This window comes from Cupressus sempervirens, chromosome 3, assembly GCF_028749045.1.
Source record: "Cupressus sempervirens isolate cs-2001-9-10 chromosome 3, ASM2874904v1, whole genome shotgun sequence".
NCBI classification, from domain to species: domain Eukaryota; kingdom Viridiplantae; phylum Streptophyta; class Pinopsida; order Cupressales; family Cupressaceae; genus Cupressus; species Cupressus sempervirens.
This window is the reverse complement of record NC_143120.1, coordinates 292,524,453-292,535,284: the sequence shown is the minus strand read 5'-3', so window position 1 is coordinate 292,535,284 and position 10,832 is coordinate 292,524,453.

Below are 10,832 nucleotides of genomic sequence, written 5' to 3'. Positions count from 1 at the left end.
TAAATATTGAGTCCTATTTAAATATGCTTTTGATACATATCAATATCTTTGAATGTATAATTTTGAATTATGATGACTGCTATAACAATTCAATGCCTTGGTTATTGATTGATTGAATGCAACAATCATCGATCTTAATAATATATGACATTCAAGGGTCACGATCATGAAGGGTTGTGACTTCTCCTATGAAAAATTCCATGAGGAGTCACAACCCTTCATGGTCATGACTCTCCTTAGAGTATTGGGTTTATTAAATAGTAATTGTCAATTAAGATGAATCTATTGATACCTTATTTATTCCTTTTAGTATATATAAGAATATATATGTATATGCAAAAAAAATTTGTGTGTGTGTGTGTGTGTGTGTGTGTGTGTGTGTGTGTTATCACACACACACATATTCAACAATATATTAAATATAAGAATGCTTCAATCCAAATGAAGCTATATTCTTAACAAGACAAGTCAGTTTTGGGGATCCTACTTTTCTTGATGAATTTTGAATAGAAGTGTTGGAGTTAGCATGAAGTGTTACCTTTTTTTGGTAGGGATGATTAGGAAATTCTCCTTGGGATGACTCTTTTTTATCAAGTTTTTCCCATCTCCTTTTTGCATACTTTGTTTTTGAGAAGAAAAATTCTTGCCACCTTATCTTGTCTTCTTTTGTAGGAATGAAGTGACTGGAGGTTGGATTTTGAATTCAATCTTTGAGATTTGGTTCTAAAGTCATCATGTTTTGAATCGGTTGTGTGAAGATTGGCTTCTTACCATTTTTCTTCTTGTGCATGGTTTTCCAAACTTTATCCCTTGCAGTTTGAACTCTAGGATTACTTGGAGGGAACTACATTTTTCCTTTTACATTGATGTTGTTAGTTTTTTGAGTTTGGATGGTGAAGTTAGATTTTCCTTTTGATTCTTTGAGTATTTCTTTGCCCCTGATTTCATGTAGTTTGGACAATATCTCAATGTTTTTTTTGCATTTTAATGTTGTATCTCCTCTCTTGCTTAAATGTGATGAATGAAGGACTTCTGTCAAGGAGATGGGAGAGCTCTTGAGTCTTTGGGATCCCTACATTTTGTAGCTATTGAGGGGTCTCCATTGTTCCTGATTTTCCCTTCTTCTTTTTTGGGGAAGGGGGGGTGGGGTGCAAAGGAGGAGACAAGGTTCATAAGTGAGGGATTATGCACTGGTCTTTTCACACCATTTGCTACTTTATTTGCAAAGTTTGTTGCCATGTTTTTTTCAAAAACAAAAATAAATGTTAAATTTTAATGTATGATATTGTAGGAGTAGAAAATAGGTTAAAACCTAACATACTATGAGCAACCACAAACTCAATCAACATATGCTAAACCAATCTAATCTATGATGAAAACCAATGAAAATAAAGAGATTAAAACAAGTTTAAAAAACCCTCTTCAATTGTAGTTCCCATGTCCTTTCTTCTCCATTTTTGATGTAGCTCCAATTGCCTATAGTGTACACACAATTGAAAGCAAATGAAAAAATGATATGATGATGGAATGAATGCTATTGACAACACTACAAGTGTGGCTTGGGCCTAATTCATGAGAATATGGATGTTACGGATTAAAAAATGAGTGCAAGATGGCTCAATTTATAGCCAAAATGCAAGAGGTGAGACGTGAATGAGGAGATGGAAATTTGTTAATTCAAGAGTGCAACTTGGCACAATATTCCTTAGGATATCTATGACACAATATGCCAAATGTAGGACTCTATGACACATACAAATCAACACGACTAAAAGGGGAAGAGAATCTATGACATGCATATGACACATCAAAGCCACTTGTAGACAAGAATCTATGACAAATGTGGCTTTATAATCATGCATAAGGAACAATATATGTCAAATATGATACATATTAGCCAAGTGTAGAGAGAGGATATATGATATATTATGTCCATTGTCAAGACTAGGTGGAATATTTGAATTAAAAATCCATAATTCCACACAAATGGAAATTAGTAAATTAGAAATTAGAAATGAGGAAAATAGGACTTTAGGAAATTTAGAATTGCCATAGCTTGCAAAGATGAACCAATTAATTAATAATTAATTAAGAATGTTGTTTAATAGGAATAATTAGTAAGACGAGATGAAAATGGTTGAATAGGAATAGATTATGGGTTATCTAATCCTATAGGATAAATTAGTAAATGATTGGCCAATTTGATGAAATAAATGTGGGATTAACCTTTTAATGAAATGTGATGATCATGTAGATCAACTATGATGATGGTGGGTAGATCAAAGCCATGATCAAATTGATTGAGTGATTAGAATTGATGACATGTCAAGGATATATGACATTGATTAAGGACATGTGACATTTAACAAACATTGTAAAGGCCACATGATTGAAATTTATTGATAAGATTGATCATAATAACATTGACGGACATTGTCAATTTTATTAAATATGCCAAATGTAGGACTCTATGACACATAAAAATCAACATGACTAAAAGGGGAAGAGAATCTATGACATGCGTATGACACATCAAAGCCACTTGTAGACAAGAATCTATGACAAATGTGGCTTTATAATCATGCATAAGGAACAATATATGTCAAATATGACACATATTAGCCAAGTGTAGAGAGAGGATATATGATATATTATGTCCATTGTCAAGACTAGGTAGAATATTTTAATTAAAAATCCATAATTCCACACAAATGGAAATTAGTAAATTAGAAATTAGAAATGAGGAGAATAGGACTTTAGGAAATTCAGAATTCCCATAGCTTGCAAAGATGAACCAATTAATTAATAATTAATTAAGAATGTTGTTTAATAGGAATAATTAGTAAGACGAGATGAAAATGGTTGAATAGGAATAGATTATGGGTTATCTAATCCTATAGGATAAATTAGTAAATGATTGGCCAATTTGATGAAATAAATGTGGGATTAACCTTTTAATGAAATGTGATGATCATGTAGATCAACTATGATGATGGTGGGTAGATCAAAGCCATGATCAAATTGATTGAGTGATTAGAATTGATGACATATCAAGGATATATGACATTGATTAAGGACATGTGACATTTAACAAACATTGTAAAGGCCACATGATTAAAATTTATTGATAAGATTGATCATAATAACATCGACGGACATTGTCAATTTTATTAAATATGCCAAATGTAGGACTCTATGACACATACAAATCAACACGACTAAAAGGGGAAGAGAATCTATGACATGCATATGACACATCAAAGCCACTTGTAGACAAGAATCTATGACAAATGTGGGTTTATAATCATGCATAAGGAACAATATATGTCAAATATGACACATATTAGCCAAGTGTAGAGAGAGGATATATGATATATTATGTCCATTGTCAAGACTAGGTGGAATATTTTAATTAAAAATCCATAATTCCACACAAATGGAAATTAGTAAATTAGAAATTAGAAATGATGAAAATAGGACTTTAGGAAATTCAGAATTCCCATAGCTTGCAAAGATGAACCAATTAATTAATAATTAATTAAGAATGTTGTTTAATAGGAATAATTAGTAAGACGAGATGAAAATGGTTGAATAGGAATAGATTATGGGTTATCTAATCCTATAGGATAAATTAGTAAATGATTGGCCAATTTGATGAAATAAATGTGGGATTAACCTTTTAATGAAATGTGATGATCATGTAGATCAAAACCATGATCAAATTGATTGAGTGATTAGAATTGATGACATGTCAAGGATATATGACATTGATTAAGGACATGTGACATTTAACAAACATTGTAAAGGCCAGATGATTGAAATTGATTGATAAGATTGATCATAATAACATCGACGGACATTGTCAATTTTATTAAATTGATTGGATAAGGCCACAATCTAACACTGAGGGACTCCAAAATGTTGATGATTGAATGATAAAAATTCTAGATTGACCTAGAGCTGAGGGACATGGCAGTGCTAAGTTCAGATTTGATAGATTTAATAGATTGACAAGGCACTAAGAGACACAACAATGCCTAGGGTTAGATAAATGATGATTGATTAGGGATATTTAATATGTTTCAAATTGATTAGGGTTGATTTGGGATGGTTTTTTATTTATTAAATAGAATTATGATGATATTGAAATGATTTAGGGTTGATCGAATGAGATTTTGATGATGTTGAAATGATCTAGAGCTGATTCCAAAAAGTTTAGATAAAATAGGAACTGATTCTAAAATGATCTACAATTGATTTGAAATGCAGGGAGGTGAATGATGAAGGATATTGTCAAAACATGCTCGAATGATAATCAAGTTGGCCAAAATATCAAAATTAGTGAAATGAGAAAATGGGACGTGTTAGTATGAAAATGTGATTAAACAGTAGACGCGAACCATTTTTTAGCATCTATGTATATAAGTAAGAATTTAAACCTTTATTTTTTATTTTATTTTTGACTAAATGTTAAAAAACAAATTATAACTTTTAAATATTAGTTATTCAATGTTGCCACACTTATGCAATATAATAATATTCTTTTCCTATCCTTTTCTCAAATCAATATATAATTATATAACTAAACATTACCATTTAAATAAATAATATATTTTGTAAAAATAAAATCATGAATAAATATTCATCTTCAATATCAAGACTAAGAAGACCAACAAGGAGGAGAAGGGTGAGACAAAAAGGAAGATTAATAATAATAAAAGAAGGAGCCAAAAGAGAAGAAGAAAAAGGAGGACATGAGGACAAGGAGTAGTAGTAGGAGAAGAAAAACAAGAAAAAAGAGGAGGAGCGGAGAAGGAAGAAGAAGAAGCAAAGGGAAAGGAATAAGAAGTGGAAAAAAGAGAGGAGGAGGAGGAGGAAGAGAAGGGAAGGAGAAGGAAAAGAAGGAGAGGAAGGAGTTAGAGGAAGAGAAAAGGGTGTGACAAAGTGGAAGAAGAAGATGATGCCAAAGAAGGAGATAAAAAGGAGGTGGGGAGGAGGATGAGGAGTAGTGTTGATCTCAAGTTGGTTTTGACAATTGAGTGTCAACACACTTAAGACATTTACTTAGTTTATGCTGAACTAGTAGTTCATGTTGAGTATAATATGTAAATACAAGACCATGCCAAGTTACAATGAGTGTCGAGTCACTCATGTGCCAAGTCACTCGAGTGCCAAGAAAATAGACCATGCTGAGTGATTCAAGTGACGAGTGAATAGTAGATGTCAAGCAATTCAAGTATCAAGTTAGAAATAGAATTTCAATATGTGCCGAGCATTAGTAACTTCAAGTGTTGAGTAACACAGATTGGACATATTTGTTTGTTATGGCACAAACAACTATGTAAACCATTTTTCAACTGACATAAGATTAGATTTTGATTCTTTGGAGATAAGGAAGAATCTATTTATAGAATCCCTATGTATTTGCATGTAGCCAATCAGAAAATAGGAAGGATTAAGCAGCAAAAAAAAGGATGAATCTCAGCCGTAGATTCATACCTAACCCAATGCCACCGAAGTCTTTATAAGGAAGATGAAGCCTCAAAGGTTTTAGAGTGTGAGAGAGATCAAGTTATAGGAAGGTACAAGGGCTGAACAATCAAATTTGTTTATAGAGCATTCAAGGTGACTTAGCAATGAGAGCGAATTGCAGAATCAGTTAGAGGAGAACAAAGGATAGATAAAGATACAACATTGCTACATCTTATCATAAAGGATCAAAAAGGATATTGTGTGGATTTGATCTTTAATCAGGCAATCTAGAGCCAATCACAAGATCTATGCTGAGACATTTTGATAGGTGATTTTAGTCAAATCTCCTAAGCAGAGTGGTCCTAACAGGCCTTATCAAATACTTTAACAGGGTGACATTCCAAGTGAGTGATCAGAATTCCTTTAACTAGGCACACTTCTAACAGGGTGTTGAAATCCTCTAACAAGGTGGTACTTAATGGTCTTTGTAAGCCTTTAACAAGGTAGGCCTTTCATAGGGTAGATCATGTTTCATGATCAAACCTTAATTGGCTACACTGTATTGCTGTAGTAGTGAAGATTTGTGGGTGTCATGCCCACCCTACTTTTACCTTCTTATTTGGAGGGTTTCTGGGTAATCATATCTGGTGTCAAGTTTGTGTGTTTAACTACTTACATGTTTTAAATGCATTTACTTTACTTCTTATTTTAGTATGTTAATGCATGTGATGTAATTCCAACAAGTACTAGGAGAAAGAGAGGAGGAGGAGGAGGGTGATGAAGAGGAAGCAGGGGGGTAGGAGGAGGAGGATGAAGGGAAGAAGAAGATGAAGGAAATGAAGTTGAAGAGGACGAAGAAAAATTAGTACTGGTAGATGAATCTACTTTGACAACTTGGATGGGATCATATCAAAACAATCTTGAAAGCCTCTCTAACAACCCACATGTTGTGTGGTATCTTTGCACAACTTCTACCATTTAAAAAAATAAGGAGGAGGTAGATAACATGACAAATGAAGAGAAGATAGGGAAGGAGAAAGAGACAGAGGAGAAGGAGAAGAACAACAAATATAATGAAAAGACCAAAATGCAGTACCTTGGAACTTACATGACATTGCAACACAATTCATAAATACCAAGAAATTATCTAATCAAGGTGGAACCACTTTGTGTGACATTGAAACCCCAAGCAATGAAATGATGACAAGAAAAAAAAATTGCACTTAGACTAATTATAGACCACGGTAAATGTCCCTTTGTCCAACCATTACACATGGTTATCTAGGAACAACAGGTACATGATAATCTTACTTAATAGCTCACATAAGGAATACATTGAACAATGAGGTTTTGGGGAACAAAAAAACTTCTCACACTAGTGCCTATAGGTGTATCCGCATTCAAATACATACATGGACAAAACATCCAACCCTTAGGATTCATATTAAAGAAATGTAGACATTACAAGGGTAATCCTTGACAAAATTTTAGGAAGAATTAAAGAATGTAAGATACCTCTTAATCGATGAGTTCAACTTCGTAGGGCCAAAGTTGTTATTAAAAAAGATAGCAGATTAAGGCAGGCATTTCCTCATAATCAACACATGTTCTTTGGAGGAGTCTCCATAATCCTTATCGGTGACTGGACACAATTACCACTTGTGATGGATATACGTCACACTTGACTACTAGAACACTTTGAAAATAATTTACAACAATAGTCACCTTAAAAATGATATTATGACAAAAAGTTGAAGACATAGGATAGGTTTGATTCTCTCATATATTAGCCAACGTACAAGAAATACATCAAGCCAAGAAGATTTGCAACTCTTAATGATGTGTACATATAAATAAATAACATCAGACAAAAAGGAATATTTTGACAACTCAATACACCTATTTTCTAAAAATGATGTAGTCAAGCTACACAATAGAAGGATGTTAGAATTATTGAATTGTCTAGAATAAGCATTGCAACAAGTAACAAGAGAACAACAAAGAATGCAATGAGCGATGAGAAACTTGAGAAATAAATCCTACTTTGCAAGGGCTAACGCATCATGCCAATAACAAACATTTGGATAGAAGAAGGGCTTGTGAATGGTTCTCTTGGTGAAGTAACCCAAATCATTTATAGTCTGTCTCCATACTAGGCCACCAGATATTCTAATGTATTTTACAACAAGAATTGATTATTACTGAGGATAGTCATGGGACAAAGATGACCCACAAATTGTTCTAATTGTTCCTGTATCACGAGAAAATTGATGACAAATACCAATGACAATGACATGGGCTATAACCATACACAACTCCCAAGGGCTAACACTACAAAAAGTAATAATCAACATTAGAAGAATAGAGAGGCAAGGGTTGACATTTACAACCATGGAAAGAGTCAAATCTATTAGAATATATAGTCCACCAATATAACTGAGAGGAGGGGGGGAGGTGAATCAATTATCCAACTGTTATCACAATTGTCAACCTTAATAAAACTTAATCATGTGAACAATATAATCAGAAACCACAACAAGATACTCATGCACAATAACACCAAATATATTAACTAAGGAAACCCTTGATCAGAGGGGAAACCCCGATGGGGATGGTACCCACAAGATGATGTACTAATATAAATATTCCTTGTTAGAGGATGGACACTATTAGGAGTCTATAACAACATTGAATACATATCAATCCATGTTAAGAGACTTTGAATCCCTGTTAGGAGATTCCAACCCTATTAGGAGTTGTGCCAACTTTGATAGGAGTTGTAGAAGGTAGATGGACCTAATGTCAAAACAATTTCAAGGGAAAGACCAATGAACCCACTATCCAAATGATCTCTATATTATTCATTGTAGAATAATATATTTGAATTGTACTTCCTTCCTCTTTCTCTGTCATGTCAAGCAGACTTCTACTCCTTCTGATCTTGATACTAGATCATGTACTCTACATCCAATAATCGCTTGCTCACATTTACCAAACACTCTACTCCTTTTTGCACTTCAAATTCAATACTTGATACATACACACTTCTCTTTTTTTATAAAAAAAACAAGGAAAACATCTTTCCTTTATACTTTATCTTCAAAATAATTCCTTGAGTCGGCCTTGAGGCTTTCCTAATTAATTATAATAAGATAATCAATTAATTTATAATTACAATAGCACTTTCAGCTCACAGTATATACAAAACTTCACATGTACGACTTTAGGACCTGCACACTTACTGACGTCACCCTCTGATTGTCTTCTATCACTAGCTGACCATGCATCACCAAATTATATCTATGGTAGAAGATATAATAGGATCATCAAAAACTTCTTTCCATGCACTTTGCCTCTGCATTGCTCTCTGCAAATCACATATAGCTTCTCTACATCTTCAACTTAGACTATGCACATTTAACCTTATCATCAGGACACAAGGTACAAAATGTCCTTAAACATGCTTCACTTATACATCAAAAGTTTGTCCGTACAAGTATGATCTATGTCTACTAATTTGCCAATCTTCACAAACTTACTACTATGTTGACATCAATGACAAACACAATCATGATTGCAACATGTCAATACTCTCCAATGCTTAGGATATTCCCCCAAAGGAATACCATCAACATTCATGCTAACTAAATCACTACACAACCTCCACATTCAACCAATGCTTATGTTGGATAGATACTAAAAAATGCAGAACAACTTTTATACAATTGTAAGGAAAAACAAAGAGGCCCACTCAAAAAACTTTCTTTGTAACAAATTAAAGGCTACAACTTTGAAGTAGATGTCATCTCTATGTACATGTTAATATGCATTCTAATTGATGAAAAATAAAAAATAAACATATGCATTCCTACATGTTATATTGTTGTTCTATGGTCCAATAAAATACCAATTGCACATGTCTCTATTAGCGTACCCATTGCACCTTCTTTTGGTGTAAATGCTAGTAATGCATGCAAATAGCAATGTCAACCCAGAGAATGAAGTCTAACATGTAATCATCAAGTCTATGTTTCAATAACTAATAAGCTAAACTAAACTAGGCTTACATCATTATATACAACACAAATGATTAAACAAAATGATCCCCTACTTTAGGTTTGCATACAATGATCACAATAAAAAATGGAAATGTTAATTTCAAAAGTCAAGAGACTACTTACAAGAGTAAAAAAGTGATAGAGATCACTTCTAAAAAAACAAATTCAATTTCCAATTAAAAAAGAGTACATTGAAGGTCAAGACACTTCAAATAGGTGCAACATAAAAATAGACAACTCATACTTTCAACTAAAAAATCTTAATAGCACAATTATTGTTACATTAAGATTAATGATATTAAAGTGAATTTAAAATAATAAGTAATACCCAAAGAAAACTTTTGACCGTGCAAATTATGAAAACACATGGATTATTATGAATTTTAGATGAAACGTGATATTAGACATTGTCAGAAAAAAGGAATATAAATTTGATTATAATAAGTGCATCATATTTCGATCAAAAATCATAAGTGCATCATATGGTTCGACAGAAGTAGAAGTTATCCTTCGTATATATATTTATAAAGCCGATAGGCTTATTGTGGGAGCTTTGCTCCCCAATTTGCTTTTTTTGCACGGAAATGTTGTAAGACTTCTCAGTTTTATGATTTTCCGTTGATGTAAAAACTCATTTAAAAAAATTGAAGTTTCCTTTATCATTGTCAATTTTGTAGGAAAGTTTCTAACTTTTATTTCTTCTTTAAAAGTTTCTATTTTTTCTTCTATTTAACTCATATGTTTATCAACTAACCTATGTTTTTCTCCCATTTCTGATATTGTGTAGGCTCTATGGAATTTTTCCTATCAACAATTTTGGTGATTTTTTCTTCTTGTGCATGTTCATTTTTTTCATATATGCAGGTATTATAATGCCACAAGTTTATATACTGGTTTGAATTTCTTGATAAGTTTAACACAATAATAAGTACGTAGTGAGTAGTTACAAAATGCATACATATAGATTATAGCAAGTTTATATAATTGTTTGAATTGTTTGACAAGTTTAATATAATAATAAATACATAGTGAGTAGTTACAGAATGTATGCATATAGATTATAGAAAAGTTGAGGAAACAAATAGAAATGGTAATACATGCATGACCACAAAAAATATGCATAGGACTAAATCATATTAGTTATAAAAATTTCTTAATTTTATAACTATAGGCTTGTTTCAATTTATTGTTCAAATCATTTTTTATAGCCTGGATTTGATTTGCAAATTTATCCATCTCTCTGCAAATATATGTACTCATATATCTTTATTGTTTATGAAAGACATTAAAATTATGTTATTT